Genomic DNA, 23,683 nt, shown 5'->3' on the forward strand with positions numbered 1-23,683 from the left:
CTTTCCATGGAAGATCTTTTTCCATCCCCTCACTTTCAGTATGTATGTGTCCCTAGGTCTGAAGTGGGTCTCTTGTAAACAGCGTATATATGGGTCTTGTTTTTGTATCCATTCAGCAAGCCTGTGTCTTTTGGTTGCAGCATTCAATCCATTCACATTTAAGGTACTTATCGATAATGTATGTTCCTAATACCATTTTCTTAATTGTTATGTGTTCGTTTTTGTAGGCCCTTTTCTTCTCTTGTGTTTCCCACTTAGAGAAGGTCCTGTAGCATTTGTTGTAGAGCTGGTTTGGTGGTGCTGAATTCTCTTAGCTTTTGCTAGTTTGTAAAGCTTTTGATTTCTCCGTTAAATTTGAATGAGATCCTTGCCAGGTAGAACAATCTTGGTTGTAGGTTCTTCCCTTTCATCCCTTGTTGCTTTTAATAATTTTTCTTTGTTTTTATGTTTTGTCAATTGGATTACTATGTGTCTTAGTGTGTTTCTCCTTGAGTTTATCCTGCCTGGGACTCTCTGCACTTCCTGGACTTGGGTGGCTATTTCCTTTCCCATGGTAGGGAAGTTTTCGACTATAATCTCTTCAAAGATTTTCTCGGGTCCTTCTCTCTCTCTTCTCCTTCTGGGACCCCTATAATGTGAATGTTGTTGAGTTTAATGTTATCCCAGGGGTCTCTTAGGCTGTCTTCATTTCTTCTCATTCTTTTTTCTGTATTCTCTTCCACAGCAGTGAACTCCACCATTTTGTCTTCCAGGTTACTTATCCGTTCTTCTGCCTTAGTTATTCTGCTATTGATTCCTTCTAGTGTATTTTTCATTTCCATTATTGTATTGTTCATGTCTGTTTTTTGGTTCTTTAATTCTTCTAGGTCTTTGGTAAACATTTCTTGCATCCTCTTGAATTTTGCCTCCATTCTTTGTCCGAGGTCATGGATCATCTTCACTATCATTATTCTGAATTCTTTTTCTGGAAGGTTGTCTGTCTCCACTTCATTTAGTTGTTTTACTGGGGTTTTTATCTTGTTCCTTTATCTGGTACATAGTCCTCTGCCTTTTCATTTTGTCTTTCTGTGAATGTGGTTTTCGTTCCTCAGGCTGCAGAATTGTAATTTTTCTTGCTTCTGCTGTCTGCCCTCTGGTGGATGAGGCTATCTAAGATGCTTGTCTCTCTCATTATTTTTATGTTTCCCTTTATATCCACGCTATAAATAATTTTAGTTCTTTTGCAGTATTTATCTATTTCTGTATCTTTGTCATTCACATAGCTGTTTTATTTACTAATTTTTCTCATTTATGGGTCTCATTCTCTTGCTTCCTTGCATGTCTGATAGTTTTTATTAGATGCTGGACACTGTGAATGTTATTTTGTCAAATGCAGAATTTTATTGTCTTTCTATTAAGAGTGTGTTAGACTTAGTTATAGCCAGTTGTTTGAGTTAATTTTGGATCAGTTCTTTTGACCTGGGTTGGAGTGTGTCTAGAGTTGTCTTTCCTCTAGGGCAGTGGTTCTCAAAATATGGTATCTGAACCAACAGCATCAGTATCATGTGGGAAATTGTTAGAAATGTGGATTCAAGAACTTTGCTCCAGAATCACTAAATCAAAAACTGTGGGGGTGATGCTTAGCAGTCTGTGTTGTAACTAACCCTCCTAGTTTTCTGATGCATTCTAACTTTTAAGGAGTACTACCCTAGAGCCAGGGACCCTTCTGGAGTCTCTGTGCAATGCTCTAGGTATTCATCAAGACCTGTACTTTAGCTGGTCAAAATATTTCACAGCCTTGTATGAATTCTGGATGTCATTTAAATTACCACTCATTGAACTTTGCTTGTCTTTGTGGCATTTATTCTGTGCATGTGCAAGTCAGGTCAAGTAGTTTTCACCCAGGGTCTCAATAAGACCCCTATACAGAGTTCTCAAGCTTTTCTCTGCATAGCTGCCTCCTCTTTAGTACTCTGTCCTGCAGATTCCATCCCCTTCCTCCTCTTTAAATTCTGAACTCTGTTCACCCCAACTCAGCAAGACGTCTATACTCTGTTTGGGTTACCACTCACTGTGCTGCATTCCAGAAAATGCTTCCAGACAGACATCCTGGGTAATTTGGGAGCTTACCTTGGTCATTTCCCTTAGCTTAGGGATCCAGTCCTATACTGACTTTTGTCCAAGGTGTAACAGTAATTCTTTTGTATATTTTATCCAGGTTTCTCATTGCTTATAATAGGAGGACAACTCTGGTCCCAGTTACTGCTATGGCTGGAAGCCAGATACTTATTTTTTATGGTCATGATGTCATACGAGAGCTAATTATGAGAAAAATGAACATTGTATTAATTTCTTCATATTATTTCTAGCACTACTAGAGTGCTGTATGTACTACATAATAGACACTGTGCCAGGAAAGGAGTATTCAAACCTAAATAGGATAGGGCCTTTGCCTTCAAAGATCTCATAACTTATGAGGGTGGACTGAGATACAAACAACTCATCATAACTCAGTCTATGGTGAAGGCTATAATAGAGGCAGCATGAAATTATATAAAGACCATGGACTTTGAAATCAGACAGGCTTCATTTGAATCTCATATCCATGACATTATTGTGCTGTGTAACCTCTCATAGCCTTAGTTTCCCATTCTGCAGAATGGAGAGAATAGTACTTTGTAGGACTGTTAAGAAGATTAAAATGAAATTCTTTTATAGAGCATGTAGTAGAGGCTCATGAAGTGGTAGTTTCTTTCTTCTTAGAATAAACATAGGATGCAGGAACAGAAATTATTACCGTAGAATTCTCGAGGGAGGAAATGACGTTTAAATTGTGCCTTGAAGGTCAAGTAGGATTTTGATATATGTTAGATATGTTCTAAGGACATTCTACTTTTATGGAACCAAATGAGCAAGGGCTCAAAGGAGTAAAAGGCAGGGAAGCTTGCAAATATACTTATGAAAGTTAGGGTAGTCCAGAGCCTTAAGAAAAGCAGCTTGGATCTTAAAAAAAAAAAAAATTCCTAGTAGTAGGAAAGTAAAAATGAATCAAAAAGGACAAATAGAAAATCTAACCCGTAGTACAAATATACTTCCTTAGTCCATTCCTATTTACTGCCATGACTAATAAATTTGGGCAGGCCTATGGAAAATTCCTGTGGGCTGATATTTTCCTAACCACTTTTCAAAACTACTTTAAGTTGATATTCTAAGCTGATCATTTCATTAATATTAAACTCCAGAGCATGTCCCCAAGTTTCCAAAATTGTTTTTCTCTGTTATCTGTTTTCTCGGGTTACTTCCATTTTTCTTCTTTCTCATCCTGCAAACATTGATTGTCTAGGTTTTCTAAGTGATTGGTAATATGAAAGTACTAAAAAGATCTTTCTAAGACTCTGGTATGTCTTTCTGTGTTCACGTTTGGTAAGAATACTAAAGGGCTTAGAAAACTATATAAATAATTTACATTTCTCTTGGTGAGGGATTATAAACATAAACTTAAGTTTAAAGAGGATTTTAAACTTTATTTCACTGAGGTTAAGATTTGTCCTAATGAGGTTTTTGTTTGTTTGTTGCAAATTATTATTTTTTATACTGTCTATTAAGAATCAGATGGCTTCCTGGATTGAGTTTGCTTCACTTCTCCAGTGGGTAACTTTTATCTGACCTTTAGGTATTTATTCTAATATAGTTTGGTTTGGTTTTTTTTTTTTTTTTTTTTTGCGGTACGTGGGCCTCTCCCTGCTGTGGCCTCTCCCGTTGCGGAGCACAGGCTCCGGACGCGCAGGCTCAGCGGCCATGGCTCACGGGCTCAGCCGCTCCGCGGCATGTGGGATCTTCCCGGACCGGGGCATGAACCCGTGTCCCCTGCATCGGCAGGCGGACTCTCAACCACTGCGCCACCAGGGAAGCCCTGGTTTGGTTTTTGAAGCTCTGGAATGTTTTTGAAAAAATAAGGCTTGGGACTTCCTGGCTGTCCAGTGGTTAAGACTCCTCACTTCCACTGCAGGGGGCATGGGTTTGATCCCTGGTTGGGAAACTAAGATCCCACATGCTGTGCAGAGCAGCCAAAAAACCCCCAAAAAACCAAAAAGGCTCATGGAGAAGAGCTGTCATCCCTGAAAATGAAAAGATCAGAAATAGGAAAAACAAAAATCAGATATCACCCTTGAAATCTTGATTTCCGCAAGTGCTTTGCCTCCGTCTCTGATACCAGTTTGGAAGTCTGTCCCTCTCCTTCTCTGTGATGTTTTCACCAAAAATCCTCTTGTGTTTATACTAGGATTATGTTGAGTTCCTAACTTAAGTGGGGAGAATTTACATATTTATAACAGTGAATTTTCTCACTCATTAAAGTGTTTTTTTCTCTGTTTATTTAGGCCTTCTTCAGTAATATTATAGAGTTTTATCCCCAAAGAGCTTACACATCTTTTATTAGATTTATTCTAATAAAAGTTTTTAAGAGTATTTTAAAAATGGGAGTTATGGACAGTCAAATTGGTAATTGCCTCATAAAATTGATTTTATATATAGATTTTGAGTCTAGCAAACTTGCTTTACTTGCTTATTAAAATGACTTGTAGATTTTCTTGGATTTTCCAGGGGGAGAATCATATCCTATGCAATGGCAATTCTTTCCTTTTCAAATCTCATACTTCTTTATTCTTGAATGGAAATGGTGATAGTGGGACCTTGTTTTGTTCCAGATTTAAAGAGACTTCTTCTAATGTATCATTTTTCATGTTAGAAAGTTTCTTTTTGTTGCTGAATGGTGGACAATTTTTAAAGTAGTGAATCAGTATAGAATTTTACAAATGTTTTTTCTGTGTCTACTGAGGTAAATCATATGGATTTTCTCTTTTATTTTATTAATGTAGTAAAATGTTAATGGATTTTCTAGTGTTAAACCATTCTTATATCCCCAAAGTTTATTTGGTTATATAAAAATAATATATTCCTAGGTTTCTTTCTTTAATATTTTGTTAAGGACTACCGTGGGATTTTTCTTTCTAGTATTACACCTACCTTCTAGATCATAGGGTAAGCTTGGTAGCTTTTCCTCATTTTCTATTATCTGTAAAAATTTATATAACATAGGATTTATTTCTTCCCTGAAAATGTGGTAAACTTATTTTATACCCTCTGTACCTAGTGTGGAGTTTTTAGGTGGGAGATTTTTTGTTTTGCCTTAAATTTTTTTAAAAATGGAGTATAACACACACATGGAAAAGTGTGCAAATCATAAACGTGTAGCTCAATGAATTTTCACGAACTGAACAAATCCATGTAACCAGAATCCAGATTAAGAAATTAAAAATTACCAGCACTCCAGAAGTCTTCATTGGTGCCCTTTCAGCCACTGCTCCTCCCTAGTGGTAACCACTACTCCAGTTTATTAAAAAAGAAGTCCCATTATTTAGAAGAATTATTTTAAAGATGTAGTTTATGGAAAGAAACTTTGATCAACATAACGTAATTTTTTTCTACTTATTTTTATTTATTTATTTTTTATATTGGAGTATAGCCGATTAACAATGCTGTGATAGTTTCAGGTGCACAGCAAAGTGACTCAGCCATACATATACATGTATCCATTCTTCCCCAGACTCCCCTCCCATCCAGGCTGCCACGTAACATTGAGCAGAGTTCCCTGTGCTATGCAGTAGGTCCTTGTTGGTTATCCTTTTTAAATACAGCAAGGTGTACATGTCAATCCCAAAGTCCCTAACTATCCCTTCCCCCCACCCTACCACCCCCACCCCCACCCCCCCACCCCCACCCCCCCCACCCCCACCCCCGCCCCCCGCCGGTAACCATAAGTTCATTCTCTAAGTCTGTGAGTCCGTCTCGGTTTTGTAAATATGTTCATTTGTTAGATAGTGTCTTTTGAAGCAAACTTATAAAACTTTTTTTTTTTTTTTTTGCGGTACGCGGGCCTTTCACTGTTGCGGCCTCTCCCGTTGCAGAGCATAGGCTCCGGACGCGCAGGCTCAGTGGTCATGGCTCACGGGCCTAGCCGCTCCGCGGCATGTGGGATCTTGCCAGACCGGGGCACGAACCCGTGTCCCCTGCATCGGCAGACGGACTCTCAACCACTGCGCCACCAGGGAAGCCCCTAAAACTTTTAATGAATTCTAATTTATCTATTTTTTTTCTTTTGTTGTTTGTGTTTTGGGTATCATATTTAAGAATCCATTACCAAATCTGAGTTGCAAAGATTTACTCTGTGTTTATAGTTGTAGTTTTTACATTTAGGTCTTTCATCCATTTTGAGACAGTTTTTGTACATGGTGTCGGGTAAGGGTCCAATTTCATTCTTTTGCATGTCGATATCCAATCTCAGAACTATTTGTTAAAAACACTATTTTTTCCTCATTGAATGGTCTTGGCACTCTTTTTTTTTTTTTTAACATCTTTATTGGGGTATAATTGCTTTACAATGGTGTGTTAGTTTCTGCTTTATAACAAAGTGAATCAGTTATACATATACATATGTTCCCATATGTCTTCCCTCTTGCGTCTCCCTCCCTCCCATTGGCACTCTTGTTGACCATAGATCTATGGGTTTATTTCTAGATACTTAAGTTTTTTCCTTTGTTCTATATGGCTCTCCTTATATCAGCATCACACAGTCTTGATTACTATAACTTTTTAGTATATATTGAAATTGAGAAGCAAGTCCTCTTCCTTTGTTCTTTCTCAAGATTATTTTGGCTATTCTGAGTCCTTTGCATTTTTGTATGATTTTTAGGATTAGCTTGTCCATTTCCGTTTTTTTAAAAAAAACAACTGGAATTTTGATAAAGATTATATTGAATCTTAGGGGAGTATTGGTATCTTAACAATATCAAGTATTCAAGTCCATGAACATCTTTCCTTTTTTTTTTAATATCTTTAAATTCTTTCAGTAATGGCTCTTGCCACTTCATTCGACATTGTGCTGGAGGTTCTAGCCAGGGCAATTAGGCAAGAAAAAGAAAAGACAACCATATGGGAAAGGAAGAACTAGAATTATCTCTATTTGCAGATAGCGCGATCTTATAAATATAACCCCCCATAAAGAATTCCCCCAAATGAAAAATAAAACCTATTTGAGATAACAGATGAATTCTCCAAGGTTACATGATACAAGATCAATGTACCCAAATCAGTTGTGTTTCTATATACTAGCCATGAAATGTGAAAATGAAATTAAGGAAAGAATTCTATTTATAATAGAAAGAAAAAGAATAAAATACTTAGGAATAAACTTCACCATGGAAGTGTAATACAGTCAGCCCTTCCTATCCATGGATTTTGCATCTGTGGATTCAACTAACTATGAATCAAAATTTCTGTCCACAGATTTTTGGTATTGGGGCAGGGTGGGCGCTCCCTCCTGGAGCCAGTCTCCCACCAATACTGAGGGACAGGGACAGCTGTATTTTTGTCCTCTGATTTTCTTGTTTTACATCTTGCATTTGGGGGATTTCCCTGTATTGATTTGAAACTCATCTGTGTTTTTAAACCAAAAACCTTTGTGTATCTTATTTAATATTTCTATATATTTTGATTGAAGCGAGAGTAACTGTATATCTTTGTGAGTGGTTGGAGAGTTCTAGGTTGGATTATTCCCTCATATTGCTGGAATTTCATCCATAGATTTTCTAGGTGTAAGTAGTTTTCAGTAGCTCCAACCCAATTTTAAGAGAAAGGTAGTAAGTACTTTTCCAGCATAAATTAAATGGAGCAGATTAATAACAAAGTGCTGATAAATATGACTACATGAAAAACTTAAACATCTCTACATTAGAAAAACTTTAAAGGCCGACAATAAAGAGGTAGAAATATTTGTAACATGTATGTTAATAAAGGGCAAATCTCTCTCTATGTAAAGTGTTCTTAAAAATCAATGATAGAAAAAAGTGCTAACCCCAAAAGAAAATGGCCAAATAATATTTTTTAAAAAAGAATTCACAGAAGAAATACAACTGGTAATAGAAAAAAAATATTTAGCTTCATTGATAAAATAAATGCAAATTAGAATAGTGACATGTTATTTTTTGCCTTGCATATTTTCAAAAAATATGATACCTTTTGTGGGCAAGTATGGAATGGAAAGCCTCATAACTCAGTAGCAGAAATGTAAGTTGGCGTTGCCTTGTCAAAGACATTTGACAACGCTTATAAAATTTGATATAATTTATCTGTATAATTTAAACCAGTAGTTTTACTGCTTGGAATTTATTCTAAGAAAATAATCATTATTTTTAATACAGATTAAGTGCAGTGATGTTCATCCCAACATCAACTTTAATGGCATAAATTTGGAATCAACAACAGAGAGATGGTTAATTACATACAGTAGAATATTTTACAGTTACTAAAATTAATATTTTAAAATGTGGGGAAATTGCTCTTCAAGTAATATTAATGTTAAATGAAAATAGCAATATACAGAGCTATGTGAAAAAGTGTAACAGTTCCATAAAAAACAACAATCACCCCCCACAACAACCATTAAACATGTATACACATATACATATATAAAAATAAACACCTCTTTATATTGGAAATAAATACCCCATCTCATTGAGAGCAGTTATCTTTGGGTAATATTTTCTCCTTTAGATAGTTCTGAATTTTCCAGATCTTCAAGAATAGATATATATTGCTTTTTAATTAGGAAAAAAGTACAGTGATTACGAATAAGATGTTTTCACACAGATTAAACAGGTTATGATGGCATGGTGAGAATTTGTTCATATGGCCCTGGGATTTTCTTCCTTCGGTTTATGAGTTAAAGTGCTGATAGTTGTGAACTAGTTTGCTAAGTGATAGGAAGCAGCTTTGAAACTTGAAGTATTCTAAATCTTAAGGGTTTACAATGAAGAAAATACTTGGGCAAATAGTGTCAATAAGCCTGATATATATTGCTAACTTGTCACCAGTTCGGTTAACATCTGTGTGATGATAAATTTGTTATTCCTTAACTTTGTTATTCCTCCCCCGTTTATTACAGTCTCCCATCCCACCCTTTGCCAAGCCCATACAAGTACTTTTGTGTTGCAGTAATAAGCACTAGGACCATTTGACTATTTCTCTCTCACTCTAACCTCCTTCCAGAACCTAAATGTTATATTTTATTTATTGTTGTGAATATGTTAATGGGATTTCCCTGAATAAGGAGAGGCATCTTCCTGGTTTTAGAGTCATGGTCTCTTTAATTATAATGGAGTTTTCATATTACATCTAGAGTGGAAATCTTAGTTAATTCAACCTTATTTTGCATCTCCTGTGTATCATTGTACTGGTATTAGAGGTATAGCAAAGAATGGACCATGATTTTTGCCATTCTGTAGTTCCCAGTGGAGACTTTATAGTATAGGCAGGAGAGAATGGTATAGTAATTGAAAGAATGAGCTACTTTATGGGTTTAAATGCCTGCTTTATAACTTATCAGCTTGTTATTTAACCTCTCAGCGTCCTCATCTCTAAAGCAGAAATAACAGTGCTTCCTTCCATCACTCTCTATTTGCTTATATCTTTCCCTTTTCTTCATTGAACTTGTCACTTCTAAGGCATTATGGTTTTGTTCATTTATTTACAATAATGTAAAATCCTGGTTCACTCATGTGTTTCCAGTGTCTAGCATAGGATCTACTAAGTAATAGCTCTCAGTAAATTGTTGTTCCTTCTCCTGGAAGCATTATTTCTACATGTTTGCACATAGCTCATCCTCATGCTTTAGTTAGTCCCCTGCCCAAGTATCACCTCTGTGGAGGGGCCTTGCTAGGCAACCTCATCTATAAAATAGCATCCTCCATTATTCTCTATTTATCTTGCCTTATTTTTCTCCATTAACACTTAACACTACTGATGTTATATATCTGTCTGTTTTCTTGCTTATTGTCTGTATTTTCCACTAGAATATAAGATCTCTGACTGCTAGGACTTTTTTTGTTTACTCCTTGATCCTCAGTTTCTCGCCAGGCACATTAGGCTCTCAAATGTTTTGTTGAATGAATAAGTGAATAAAAGTGCTGAATATATGGATGAATAGGTAAAGGGATATCGCTTACTTTATAGGGTTGCTATCAGTGAAATGAAAAAATTCACGTGTTGTACTTCCATAATGACTGATACAAGTAGATGTTTAATAAATGCTAGCCATAATGTAATGCTGCTCAGAATTTCTAATTCTTACAACAAATTTGCAAAAGTAGTATTTTTTTATTTTTATTTTTTTACTATTTTATAGAGAAGAAAATTGAGGCTCAAGATTTGTTCAAGGTATAGTAATTGCTGGCTAGTAAGGGCCAAACTTTAATCTGGGATTCAACTTCAATCTGCCTTTTTCTTCAGCTATGGCTCTTTTCACTGCTGTGTTACTCTCAAAAAAATTTAAAGGAGGCTCATGGGGAAGGTAACATTTGAACTGGCTTTGAAAGATGAATGGGAATTTGCTTGGCATAACAGTGAGGGGGAGGATGTTCTAAGCAGAGGGAACACCATGAGCAACGACAGAAACCATGGTTATGCAGGTACACCTATGGGAACTAGCTCTGCACTCTGAAGAGCAGCAGCAGAATTTTTATAGTTGGGGTGGAATGGACACTGTGGCTCAGCCTTGTCAGTAGATTTTACAAGTTTAATGGGTGTGTCTCCGGCACACATCAGACCTGAGCTGTCCAAAATGGTAGCCAGTGGACAGCTGTGGCCATTTAAATATAAATTAATTAAGATTAAAGTAAAAAATTAGTTCTCCAGATGCACTAGCTGCATTACAGGTGCTCAATAGCCACAGGTGGCCAGTGACTACTATATTGGGTAGTGCAGATATGGAACATATCTATTGCAGAAAGTTCTGTTGCACAGAATTGTTTTACACAGTTAACACGTGATTGGATAGAGGACTTGAGCAGAACCTTTACATAGAAGAAGAAAGTAGTGAATTAAAAAGAGCCTAGTTTCCCAAACTACAAATGTTTTTAAAAACAGAGTGGGGAGCAGTTATTGGAAATTCTACACTAATCAAGCTTAAAAAGGTCAGTTAGACTTTTGTTTTTCTCTGTAGATGAAAACTTCAATTTATTTGGCTTGGATAGAGATACAAAGCCAAAAGCTTCAGGAGTATTGGGACATCACTGCATGGATATAGATTAAAAATTATCTAATGTGCCTCTCTACCCTGCCCCATTAGCCTGGCATGCCAAAACAAATGGAGTCAGAAACTTGGAATAGCCAATCCCTGATTAGGCTCTGAACCATTACTCATTAGGTAAAGAATTGACTTTACTTAATATGGATCTATAATCATCTTCATATTTACAGAAGTTTATGTCCTGTCTCTTCTCACTTTATGAAAACTTCACATAAATCATCAAAATATCCCTGTGAGGTTGGCTCTGTTTCTTCAGGTACAGAGATAAGAGTACAGACGGACTTGTCCAATATCATATAACCAGGAGATGGTAGAGCCAGTATGCAGCCTCACATTTTCTGACTCATAAGTCATGTGCTCCTCAAACCACCTTTACAATGAGGATACATCGCTTTCACCTGGATAAAAAGGAATGTAAAACTCTTATGACCAAAATGAGAAGAGCTCAGATGAAAAGTAGGATGAGAGGCTTTAAAGAAGTGACTGCTTGGGCAGCAACAGGTTGATCCTCAAAATCACTGAAAGTCACCAAAGTCCTCTCCTTTAGAGTAGTAAGAGAGTAGCAGGAGGAAAGCAGTCTGCTAAAACTTGGTAACTAACTTGATTTGCTATACTGAGGAGCAGCTGGGTGAGAGAGCGTGTTTGATGCTGGGAGTCTAATGAAGTATTACAGGTAAAAGAAGACCTGTGCTTGGACTTTGTAGAAAGAGATTTAAGGAAGGTGGATTAAAGTACCTTTTGAAGAACGAATAGACAACATTTGGCATACGTATCATTATTCTAACAGTCAGGCTTAAAATGTTGGTCTTCCCAAAATTCTACTCAGGATTGATTGTGTCATCCTCTGGACTATGATAATATGTTGTTTATACCTGTATTATAGTATTGATTATGATCAAACTTCATTTTTGAATGCCTTGTACAAAGTAGGTTCTCTGTAAATGTTTGCTGGACTGAAACTAATCGTCTTTGACCATGCTTTCTATCTTATTCTCAGACTTAAGAAATTATCAGTTTGTGACAATTTTTAAGCTCCCTCTATCTATTTATCTGTTTCTATGCCCACTTCTACTTTCCTTCCCACCCCTCTAGCTCAGGCACCAGCCACCTATTTTGTGGACAATTGAATAGTTTCTTAATTTTATTTTGTTTCTCCTTCAGTCTTTCAACCTTCTAATCCAACCTGTACAAGACATCTAGATTACTCTTCTTCAGATATTGCTGCTACCATTTCACTTTCATTCAGTAGCTTCCCATTATCTATGAATTAAGTGAAGATCCTTAACTTGATATTCAAACATTTTTGTATTTAATTGGAACGTACCTTTCCACAGCACTAGGGAAAGTTTTAAAGGAAGTAAGTTCTTAAGAATTGCTTATTGAAGTGTTTAGATGGCTTTGAGGTTCAAAAGATTTTAAAGACTAAAGCAACATAAGAAATGTCTTGAAAACAATAGAAATCGATATATAATCAATTGCTTGGCCATGTGATTATTGCATAGATGCGTAGAAGTTCATAGAAGAAGATCATTGAAACCTTGGGTCATCAGACCTACAGCTTCATTGGAGAAGCTGAGAGTTGTTTGGGATCCTGAATCATTTATTCATTTTATTTATTCAGACCAAATTTTTCCCTGCTTTTCTAACAAATATGTAAGGTTTTAGAGTAATGGGCTCAGTTTTGTCAGTATAAAAATATTTCCTTTGTCAGAAGAATTCAGATGCTTATAAATAGATACTTGTGCTTAAATGTCATTATTTTAAACGTTATGGGATCCCTTCCCAGAACTTTGAAAATGTATATACCTGAGCTATTTCTTCTCATCAGCTTCTACTGTGGACACTTAGTTTGAAGTCATATTGGAATAATTTGAGGAAAAGTAGAATTTGGCAGATATAGCATCTGAGTATCATAAAATTGAGGTTTCAAACAGGATATAGCATTGTTTAAGCTCAACTTATAATAAATAGAATTTGTCAGTTGTGTAGTAATATAGGCTCAAAAGTGCTATTTTTTATGGGTGATAGTTTTTTTCTGTATGGTTAGCTGCTCTGTTTTGTTTGTACTCAATACAAAGAAATTTAAATTTCTTTGTCTTTTGGATGATCTTTTGGTGAAAGAAATGTAGAGTGTCAAACACAATAATAAAAATATCAGATGCCGTGAAATAACACTTCTAATTTTCCAGGGATTTTCAAAAATGGAAGGGTGTAAATTGGCTGTACCTTTTTGGTGATTGGTTTGGTTACTTTTCTTGTTGACTCTTTTAGCTAATTAATTCAGCAAGATAAATTGTTTCTATTATCATGACATGGCCAACGCCTTAGTTACTAGTGTTCAGCTATCTATTCTTAGTCTGTAAAAAGGGCTGTCTATGAACCTGTACTTACTGCTTTTCATTTACTTAAACTTTATTTACTTTTGCATTCCTAAGCAAAATGAATAAAACCTTTTATATATGTGATTTCATTTCCTCACTCCAATACTCATTCCAGTTTCTATGGGCCTTTTGATTTATAGGCACTTAAAAATCTTTCCCCTTCCAATTTGAATTTAAGTAATTAGCTTCTTCCTAATTTGGAACTTCAACTTGAAAATTAGTGGGTTTGATTTGGCATTAGATTGGGCGTTTTAGATGAGATCATATAACTTTGGTTTTAGGTGATCACAGAAGTGTTTGTCAAGCAGTATCTTTGTAGCTTTGAGGAAACTGGAAAACAACTTTTCTACCAAGATTATGATTCTCCTTGACAGTCACTTTAACTGCAGTTGGGTCCTGGCTGTACCAATTCCAGTTTAAACAACTGGACCTTGAACCTGTTTTCATTCTGATTAAGAAGTTTATTTATATGTTTGGGAATACAGAGGCACAACCTGTTAACAGCTGTAAATTTGGTTGATTAAGCTCTGTGTAGACAAATTTACTAGGGAGAACTGTTCCCTAAAAATTCCAGTTCACTTACATGTGAAGGTAGTCTGACTATTTCTCACCAGTTGCCATCATTTCCTGCCAAGAATAATAAACATTTTCTTGTAAAGGATTGACACTAGAGGTTAGAAGTGTTCAGTGTTTTATCAGTCACACTGGGCTATCTCAATAAACAAACAAAGAGATATCCATGTATATGCCTGGAAAAGCAGTTAGACCCTAGAGAGATCATTCCTTTCAGACAGTCTTCCAGACCTTTTCAGTGTTGGTGAATGTCAATTATGAATAGACATTTATTATAATGGAAATTGTGGATGTCTGGAGCTACATTTTCATTTACCAGCAGTTCATGGAAGCTTGTGGTTTCAGTGGATAATAGTAGGCTGGAGCCAGAAACGATATTTTCTTAATTTAGTATAACTGTAGATGCCATTATAAGTATTATAGTAAAAATGGGTTTATTAATTTAAACTTCTAGTATTCAACATTTCCCTATAGTGGTCTGTTGGGCAAACTATGGCCCAAGGGCCAGCCCACAGAATGTTTTTGTGGTGAGCACAGCCTAAGAATGGTTTTACATTTTTAAAGGGCTATAACAAACAAACAAAGAAGAATACGCAGCAAAGGCTACATACATATAACCTTCAGAGACTAAAATGTTCATCTGGCCCTTTAAGAAAAAGTTTGCCAACTCCTACTAGTATAGATTAGCAATAGTCATGGTGATGATCCATTACAAGGATCCGAAAAGTGCCATCTGAATCAACAAAACAAGATGAAAGTATGGAAAATATGTTTTCCATAGTTTTATTAGTTTTAGGGTATTTTATTTCTGATTTGCACGTGATATGTAAAATAGAGATAATACCAGTAGCCTTCTAGGGCTATTAGGAGCATTGACTCATGGCTCCTTGCAGTGCCTCACACATGGAAGAAAACTGTTATCTATCAATGTTGTTATAATACTGTGTTGAATGCCTGACAGTTGTTTCTGCTTTGTTTTATGAGTCTCTATTCTGTTTTATCTGGGCCCTGTTTGCATTATATTTAATTTTATAAGCCACTTTAAAATCTTTTTGATTTTAGTTGAAATGCAAATCTTAAGTGTAGCAGTTTTATTGTTCCTGGTCCTATGGCTGTGTAACAAATTACCCCAAAATTTAGTGGTGTGAAAAAATAGGTTATTATGCTCACAGATTCTGTGGATCAGGAGTTTGGACAGGGCACAGCAGGATGGCTTCTCTCTTTGTTCCACAATGTCTGAAGCTGGAAAACTTCAAAGGCTGGGAACTGGAATCATCTGAAGACTCATTCATTCTGGCAGTTGTTGCTGGCTGTTGGCTAGGAAGGCTCCAATTCCTCTCCATATGGGTCTCTCCTTGTGAATGGATTTTAAAACTTGCATAGTGGGCTTCCTTGGTGTCACAGTGGTTGAGAGTCCGCCTGCCGATGCAGGCGACACGGGTTCGTGCCCCGGTCCGGGAAGATCCCACATGCCGCGGAGCGGCTGGGCCTGTGAGCCATGGCCGCTGAGCCTGCGCGTCCGGAGCCTGTGCTCCGCAACGGGAGAGGCCACAATAGTGAGAGGCCCGCGTACCGCAAAAAAAACAAAAACAAACAAAAAAAACCTTGCATAGTATTACTTATTTAAAGATTTAAAAATATTTCAAATGCACCCTTCTATTTCTTGCATTAGAATGCATTTAAGAGAAGCATGGTTTCTAGTAGGTAATTTCTTAAATGAGTGCAGTGGTCAAGTCTCTTAGATTCTATCCTTATGTATTCTTAGAGCTGGGCTATGGTAAATAAGTTGGGATTTCTTCATGAAGCAGGTTTCAAATGAATCAATAAGTATGAATAATACTCTGTTTGACAACAATCTTGTACTCACTTACCAAACTTGAACAATAGATTGATTCTGTGTCCTTTTATGAAAATCAATACAATATCTTGGTCTAGGTGTGATAATCTTACCTAATTGCTATCTTTTCCTTCATTGCTGTTGAAATCACACCCTTTTGTTGGTAAGGTCAGTGACCTTTCAGTCTCCATTGTCATGAAGGCGTTTTATCAGGGAGAAAGAGTCCTCCTCCCCTTTTTCTTTTTTTCCATTAAAACTATGAATGTTTGTTGGACATATTTCAAGCCCTTGGGTTTTTGTTTTGTGTGTGTGTGTGTTTTTTTTTTTTTTAACATCTGTTGATTGATTTTTGCCTTGGAGATTTAAGTCTCTGACCAAGTTGTTTATAGCTTTTCGGTCTTTTTTGTCCCACAGAATTCAGTAGTGATGTTTTAAAGGTGGGCCAAAGTGACTTTCACCCTGGTTCATTTGTGACACAGTTAACACTATATCTCTCATCTCTACACACACACACACACACACACACACACACACACATATGTATATCAAGTATAAAGTATGCAGATAAGAAAAGGTTAGCTTTGTTAGATTATCAAAACTCAAATGAAGTGTCTAACATTTTGGGGGGAATATTTAAATAATTTTCTTTCTAATTGGAAAATTGAGGGTGTTCTTTTAAAACAGATATTTGATTAGGAGTACATGTAGAAATTTGCATATCAAAACTTGCCAAATCTAAGACTCACTTATTTTATTTTTTTAAATTTAGAGAGCTAAGAGAGAGACCAGTACTACTCCGAATGTGAATGAACTGATGACATTGAGTGGAATATGTAATATAGAAGCATGCATTATTTATTTATTTATTTAGACTTCGAAATAGTAAGAATGAATGCAAAAAGGAGCTGTCCTGCTGCTCATTCATTAATCTGAGATGTGGTATGGTGTAGTGGCAAAAAACAGGGGCTCTAGACTTAGACTGACTGCATTTATATTCTAGCTCTTCTGCCATCTGTGGGATCTTCGTGATTCAGTTTCATTGTATGTGTAATGGCTGAGTTCTCTCATTGGTCAAGACAGCACCTACCTCATAGTGTTGTAGTGAAAATTAAATGATTTAATATATGTAAAGTGCTTAGGACAGTGCTTAGCACATTGTAAACTCATAAATGTCAGCTCTTATTCATTAATCCATTCTTTCACTCACTCACTCATTAAAGAAACATTTATTGAACATCTACTATGATGGGGATACAAAGATAAAGGAAGCTCTGCTCTGAAGGTATGAGTAATGTAGTGGAGCAGAGGTATATAATAGTCATTATAACATAGGATGAGGGGAGTGATATGTTATAAAGCAGTTATATAAAAGTGCTCTGAAAAGGAAGAGGGTGGAGTTTTTTTTTTTTTTTAACATCTTTATTGGGGTATAATTGCTTTACAATGGTGTGTTAGTTTCTGCTTTATAACAAAGTGAATCAGTTATACATATACATATGTTCCCATATGTCTTCCCTCTTGCGTCTCCCTCCCTCCCACCCTCCCTATCCCACCCCTCCAGGCTGTCACAAAGCACCAAGCCAATATCCCTGTGCCATGCGGCTGCTTCCCACTAGCTATCTACCTTACTACGTTTGTTAGTGTGTATATGTCCATGACTCTCTCTCGCCCTGTCACAGCTCACCCTTCCCCCTCCCCATAACCTCAAGTCCGTTCTCTAGTAGGTCTGCGTCTTTATTCCTGCCTTACCCCTAGGTTCTTCATGACATTTTTTTTTCCTTAAATTCCATATATATGTGTTAGCATACAGTATTTGTCTTTTTCTTTCTGACTTACTTCACTCTGTATGACAGACTCTAGGTCTATCCAGAGGGTGGAGTTTTTGATAGCCTTAATCATTTTACTTTTCTATGACACTATTTATTCATCTGAAAATGTTCTCTTTTGTGGACCTTGTAAAATTCTTCAGGACATAATCTCTCCTTTCTTTGCATTCCTGTATCATTTTTATCTCATGGTATTTATCATTTTTTACTTGAAGACTTCAACGTTTCTGTATCACCGACAGCCACTCAACACAGTACTCTTCAAAAATACTTTATAAACATCTACCAAGTGGCTCAAGTAGTAAAACTGATTAAAATGCTTAGATGTCAGTCTCTGCTTCCATCTTTTTGAGGGCTTTTAAAAGGTGTAGATAGGTTGAAAAATACACAGTTTGAGGGTGAAATAAATAAGATACATGTATAGCTCACCATCTGAATAATCAGGCTAATTCTATGGATTCTCTAGGAGGGTAAAAAGCCCCATTTGTACCATTTTCCAATTTCCATGGTATAAATACTCCCACTATGTCCAAACTCATGCTACAACATGACATCACTGAATGTTGATGGAAGAGATGTGCAGTAGAATACCATTATATAGTCGTGTCCCCACAATATAGGTCCAGTAGATGTAAACAGCTCTGAGCCAGGATAGTAGTAAAATGTAGTAACACAATGAAAAATGATGAAATTTGAGTATTTGTTTTATTTAAAATTTATTTAGTTATACATTTACAAAATTTAATTTTTAATGATGTCTGTATTTAACAAATGGCTTAGGAAATTCCTGAAAGTTTAGCAATAAGCACTTGTGAACTCTAACACGTCTCTTTACCCAGGCCCTCCTATTTACTGATTGTATGACTTCGGCTAGTAATTTCACTGCTAGAATTTAGGCTAAGGAAATTATCTGCGAATTGGAAAAAACACAAAGATATTTATCTTGGCATTATTAGCATAACAAAAAGCAACCTAATTGTTTAAAGTGAATTGTGGTTAAGAAAATTTATTGGAATGTTTCCTAGAATTAAAAGCGACTTATGTTGTTGGTTTAATAACAGCATAGAAAAATGCCATATGTTGAAGTGAAAAAGAAAAAAAATGCTGAATATCTAATCTATATAGAATTATCAAAAATTTTTAAAAACATAAAAATATGTTAATTAGAAGGAACTGTTAGTGGTAAGGACATGGCTGTGTTCTTTATCCTTTTCTTCATTTTACAAATTTCCAGTAATTAGCATATTTTATATTTATAATGAAAACATATCATCTTTGTCACAAAACCAAATTCTAAATAATACCTCTAATTTTTTGTCGAATTAAAAGCATTATCAAGATACATCTTTCCTGATTTAGACATTAAATATTTTTTTCTAACAACCAATAGAACATACAAATTGAATTAGGTTTTTTGTTTTTTGGTTTTTTTTTTTTCGGTACGCGGGCCTCTCACTGTTAGGGCCTCTCCCGTTGCGGAGCACAGGCTCCGGACGCGCAGGCTCAGCGGCCATGGCTCACGGGCCCAGCCGCTCTGCGGCATGTGGGATCTTCCCGGACCGGGGCCCGAACCCATGTCCCCCGCATCGGCAGGCGGACTCTCAACCACTGCGCCACCAGGGAAACCCCTGAATTAGGTTTTTATAGATCCATACTGGATTTGTTTCTCCCCCTAGATTTCACGTACAGGTTATCATAGATTTCTATGGAAGATTTTGCATTTTTGTAAAAGTATTCTACATTAAAAATGTTAACTTCGGAATTACCGATTTAGAAAGGCTGCTTAGTAGTTAAGTAGGTAACTATCACTTTAAGAAAATTGAAGACATATTGTTCCAAAATGATGTTGGGTTCTATGTTTTCCACATTCCTGTCTAATCTATGCATTGTTAAAAATTTATTTGACCATTTATAGCTCTTCTTTTGTGAAAGAATTTCTCAGACTTTTTCAAATTATCTTTAAATATAAGCAGATAATCTAATTTCACACACTTCCAGAAAATAGTTTTAACTATTTTCCCTGTCCCTTTTTAGTCAATGACTGGTTTACTATAGTAGACCATTTAGAAAAGCTAAGCTTCTGTGTAATTTTTTTCTCCTGAAGATTAAGATGTGATGAAGCAAATCACCTGTGGCATACCTTGTAGCAGGAAAATGCTTTTTTGGTGACTTTTAAAGGTACTAATTTAAATGTCAAAGCAAGTTCTATTAAGATTTTACCTTTGTTCCAAGGTTGTAATGTCTCTTGCCACTTTATTTACTTGGTTTGGGTACTTGATGGGTTTCAACAAGGATTTGGTTTAATGTAATTCTCTATATTTTTATGGGGGAGAAATTGAAGCGTTTCATGATGTCTTGAACTCTCCCTCCTAGGAACTCCTAGTACTTCTTATTATTTCTGTGTTTTTGTCATGTGCTATTATTAACCTTTTGAATTACTCAGCTTTTTTGTGTCTGGATTGTCTTTCTAAAATACCATAAACTCCTTGATGCAGAGATGTCTGGGCCATGAAGTATGATAGGTAATGAACTTTACAGTAAGTAAATCTTGACTTTTCACTTACCAGCTACGGGACCTTGGGTAATTATTCTTTGGGCCTCAGGCTTCTTATCACCAAAGTGAATGTAATGATCTCTAGTTTGTGGGGTTACTGAGAGGGTTAGCGGTAAAGTATGTAATGTTCCTGGCATATAGTAGGTATTCAATAAATTAGTTATCAGGTATTTGGTAACAACTGAGTGAATGACTGTGTATTAGTCTGCTTGGGCTGCTATAACAAAACACCATAGATCAGGTGCTTAAATATGAGAAATTAATTTTCTCACAGTTCTGGAGGCTCAAAAGTTGAAGGTCAAGGTGCCGGCCAATTCAGTTCCTTTTCCTGGATTGCATGTGGCCTCACATGGTTAGGGCTGGGGGTAGAAAGAGAGAGACGGGGGGGAGAAGCAAGCTCTTTGAGTGCACCCCTTCCCTTCAAGGGCACTTCTGGGAAGTTGCACATAGCACTTCCTCTTTGGCTAAAATTTAGTCACATGGCCATAACTCAAGGAGCAACAACCAGGAAATATTGTCTTTTGGTTGGACATCAGTGTACCCAGCTAAGAATTGGGGTTCTTACTAGGAAGAAGGGGGAAAATGGGCAGTGGGGGATAATTAGCTTTCTATACTGCAGTAATCATTTTTATTTTCAAGTATTGTTATGTTTATTAGGCAACTGATAATGCATTGACTTCTTAAAAAATGTGTAGTCCTAAATTATAAAAATACGTATTTCTAAAAGATACATAGAAAATTTGAGTTGCTTGAGATCACTCATGGAATATACTTTAGTTACTAGTCCGGATCTAAAGAAGGTAAAGAGCATTGCCTCTAATCCTGTTTTTCTTTTCTTTTTTAATGTTTGAACTTTAATGTCTTTTAAAGAATCATTAAAAATTACTTTTAAAAAGTACAATAGAGATGCAGTTCCTTTTAGAAAAAAATCAGAAAATATAGAGGACTAAAACATAGAAAAGAAAACCACCTATAATTGCACTATCCGCCATTAACATTTTTAGAGTATATCCATTCAGACTTTTTCTGTGTTCATATGTAAAAATTCATTGTTTTCACGTGATGGGTACTAAGTTTGGGAAGATGAAAAAGTTCGGGAGATGGATGGTAACGATGGTTGCACAACAATGTGAGTGTATTTAATGTCACTGAGCTGTACACTTGAAAATGGTTAAATGGTAAGTTTTATGTTATGCATATTTTACCACAATAAAAAAAAACGTTTATTGTTTGCATAAATGAGCTCATACTCAGTATCTTATTTTATAACCTACTTTTTATGTTCAACAATGAAAAGAGAACACCTTTCCATATAAGTAAATATATTTTTGCACTGTGAATTTTGTGGCTGAATATTTATTTTATCCTTTGGATGTACCACCTTTTATTGAGGGCAGTGTTAAGGAAATAAAAAAGAGTGTTAGCCCTTTCCTTTTTAAGTGGATTCACAGAGAGCTTTGTGATGCATGGCAGAGGACTTGGGGAAATAACCAGATGGTAGAAACTGAAAACCTCCCCTGGGTCCTTAAACTGTGTCTGCCTTGTTCAAATGACTCTCTAAATAAACTGCTTTACTGTTCTGATGTCAACATGGCAGCTTTGCTTTCTTTTTTTTCCAAGTATAACTTTTTTTTTATTTGTCTAAAAGGATATTTATTCCAGACTAGTGGTTTTCTTGGATTTCTGCCCTACTATGTTAATGTCATATTAGAGGAATCAGGGCAAAAGAGAAACATAGATGGAGAATATTGCACCCTGAGAATTGGTTCCTTCACACAAGGATCAGATGCCAGTGATGGCAGGCATGTCTGAAATTTCAGCATTGGTAAGCCACTCTTAGGAAGGTTCCTCCTGACTTGAGGTCTGGGTCTCTCCTGAGATGCTATTTTTTCTACACCTCTTTTGAGAGGATGCCCATCATTTTCCCACACTTTCACACTCACAGGGTCATTGTCTTCCTAAGCTCCCCCTACCTCTTTTAGACCACCATTTCCTCATCTGCTCTAAAATACTCTGCTTCTTTGAGGATGCTTTTGCTACTCGGCTACACCAACTCGTATTTCTTTTCTGGGCTATCATTGTCCCCCAGTCCCTCTACTTTACTCTCCATCTTCTTGTATTTGTACCTCCATTTCTCCCATTATTCTTCTTCCAATTCCCTTGCTTCATCTTTTTTTTAAATCACATCTTTGATACCTTTTTCTTTCTGTCTTCTGAAATTCAGATGTTTTCCTCTCTGGCCATAATTTCCTTATCTTTCCAGCTTATCCACCACATCTTCAGCCTTATAAGGACTTGCAATTATATGGGACGCATTCTTCACTCTCCTTTCTCTTCACTTCAGAGTCCATGGACCATAACTCTAACCTATCTCTTGTCAGCTTACTGAACTCCTGTGCCCCATTATCAGTCATGTCTGCTTGGTATATTCCCAACTGTGGGTGACTCTGAGCTTTTTCTGCAGTTGCTCCTGAGCTGCTGAGTTCAGTTGGAGAAAAATATAGAGGGAGGCAGATTAATGTCTCCATAAATACAGGGCCCTCACCTCATCTGTCCTCTTAGCATTACCCAGCAAACTTGTGTCATTCCCTAAATAACTCTCTCCTCCATTCTCCATGACAATATACTTCACCTGGGGCTTCTCTTGCCAGTCCCAGCTTGTGTCCCCCGAGCCCCTCATATAAAACAGTTCTCCCTAAGCTCTCTCAGCCCCATTACCCTGCTTAATTTCCTCCATTAGCATATCACAATGTGAAATTATCTTGTTTGCTTGTTTATTTTATGTGTTCCCCTGCTTAAATTTAAGGATCATATGAACTGGTAACTTCATCTCTTTTTTTACTACTATGACCCCGGTGCCTAGAATAGTACCCAATGCATTTTGTTCAATGAATGAAAGACAATTTCAATTATTTTCTACTCTTCTCAAACATCTTACTCATTAATTCTGTCTTGATCCTCAGCAAATGACTACTTCCAAGTCAATAGGAAAGATAGAAATCTTCCAATGGAAAACTCGTTCCTCATCTGCCATTAGAAGTAAACCTTTCATGCAGACATAGAGAATGGACTTGAGGACATGGGGAGGGGGAAGCGTAAGCTGGGACAAAGTGAGAGAGTGGCATGGACATGTATACACTACCAAATGTAAAACAGATCACTAGTGGGGAGCAGCCACATAGCACAGGGAGATCAGCTCGGTACTTTGTGACCACCTAGAGGGGTGGGTTATGGGGGGTGGGAGGGAGACGCAAGAGGGAGGGGATATGGGGATATATGTATATGTATAGCTGATTCACTTTGTTATAAAGCAGAAACTAACACACCATTGTAAAGCAATTATACTCCAATAAAGATGTTAAAAGATAATAATTAAAATTTTAAAAAAGT

The 23,683-nt window shown here is 36.5% G+C and overlaps 1 protein-coding gene and 1 long non-coding RNA gene across 8 annotated transcripts in view; one reads left to right on the top strand and one right to left on the bottom strand.

Annotated features, from left to right (window-relative positions):
- RAD51B (RAD51 paralog B) overlaps positions 1-23,683 on the top strand; it is a 690,361-nt gene that overhangs the window by 164,934 nt on the left and 501,744 nt on the right. The window lies entirely within an intron of this gene.
- Positions 1-23,683, bottom strand: part of LOC117202177 (uncharacterized) — a 42,969-nt gene that overhangs the window by 8,958 nt on the left and 10,328 nt on the right. For 2 of the 4 annotated variants that reach the window (XR_004484393.2, XR_007476042.1), the window contains one exon: positions 19,407-20,652. The exons of the other annotated variants lie outside the window; for them this stretch is intronic. This is a non-coding gene — a long non-coding RNA (uncharacterized LOC117202177). Of the gene's footprint in view, positions 1-19,406; positions 20,653-23,683 lie in introns of those variants that run through there. 4 annotated transcript variants of the gene reach the window in all.

This window comes from Orcinus orca, chromosome 2 (assembly GCF_937001465.1).
Source record: "Orcinus orca chromosome 2, mOrcOrc1.1, whole genome shotgun sequence".
NCBI lineage: Eukaryota > Metazoa > Chordata > Mammalia > Artiodactyla > Delphinidae > Orcinus > Orcinus orca.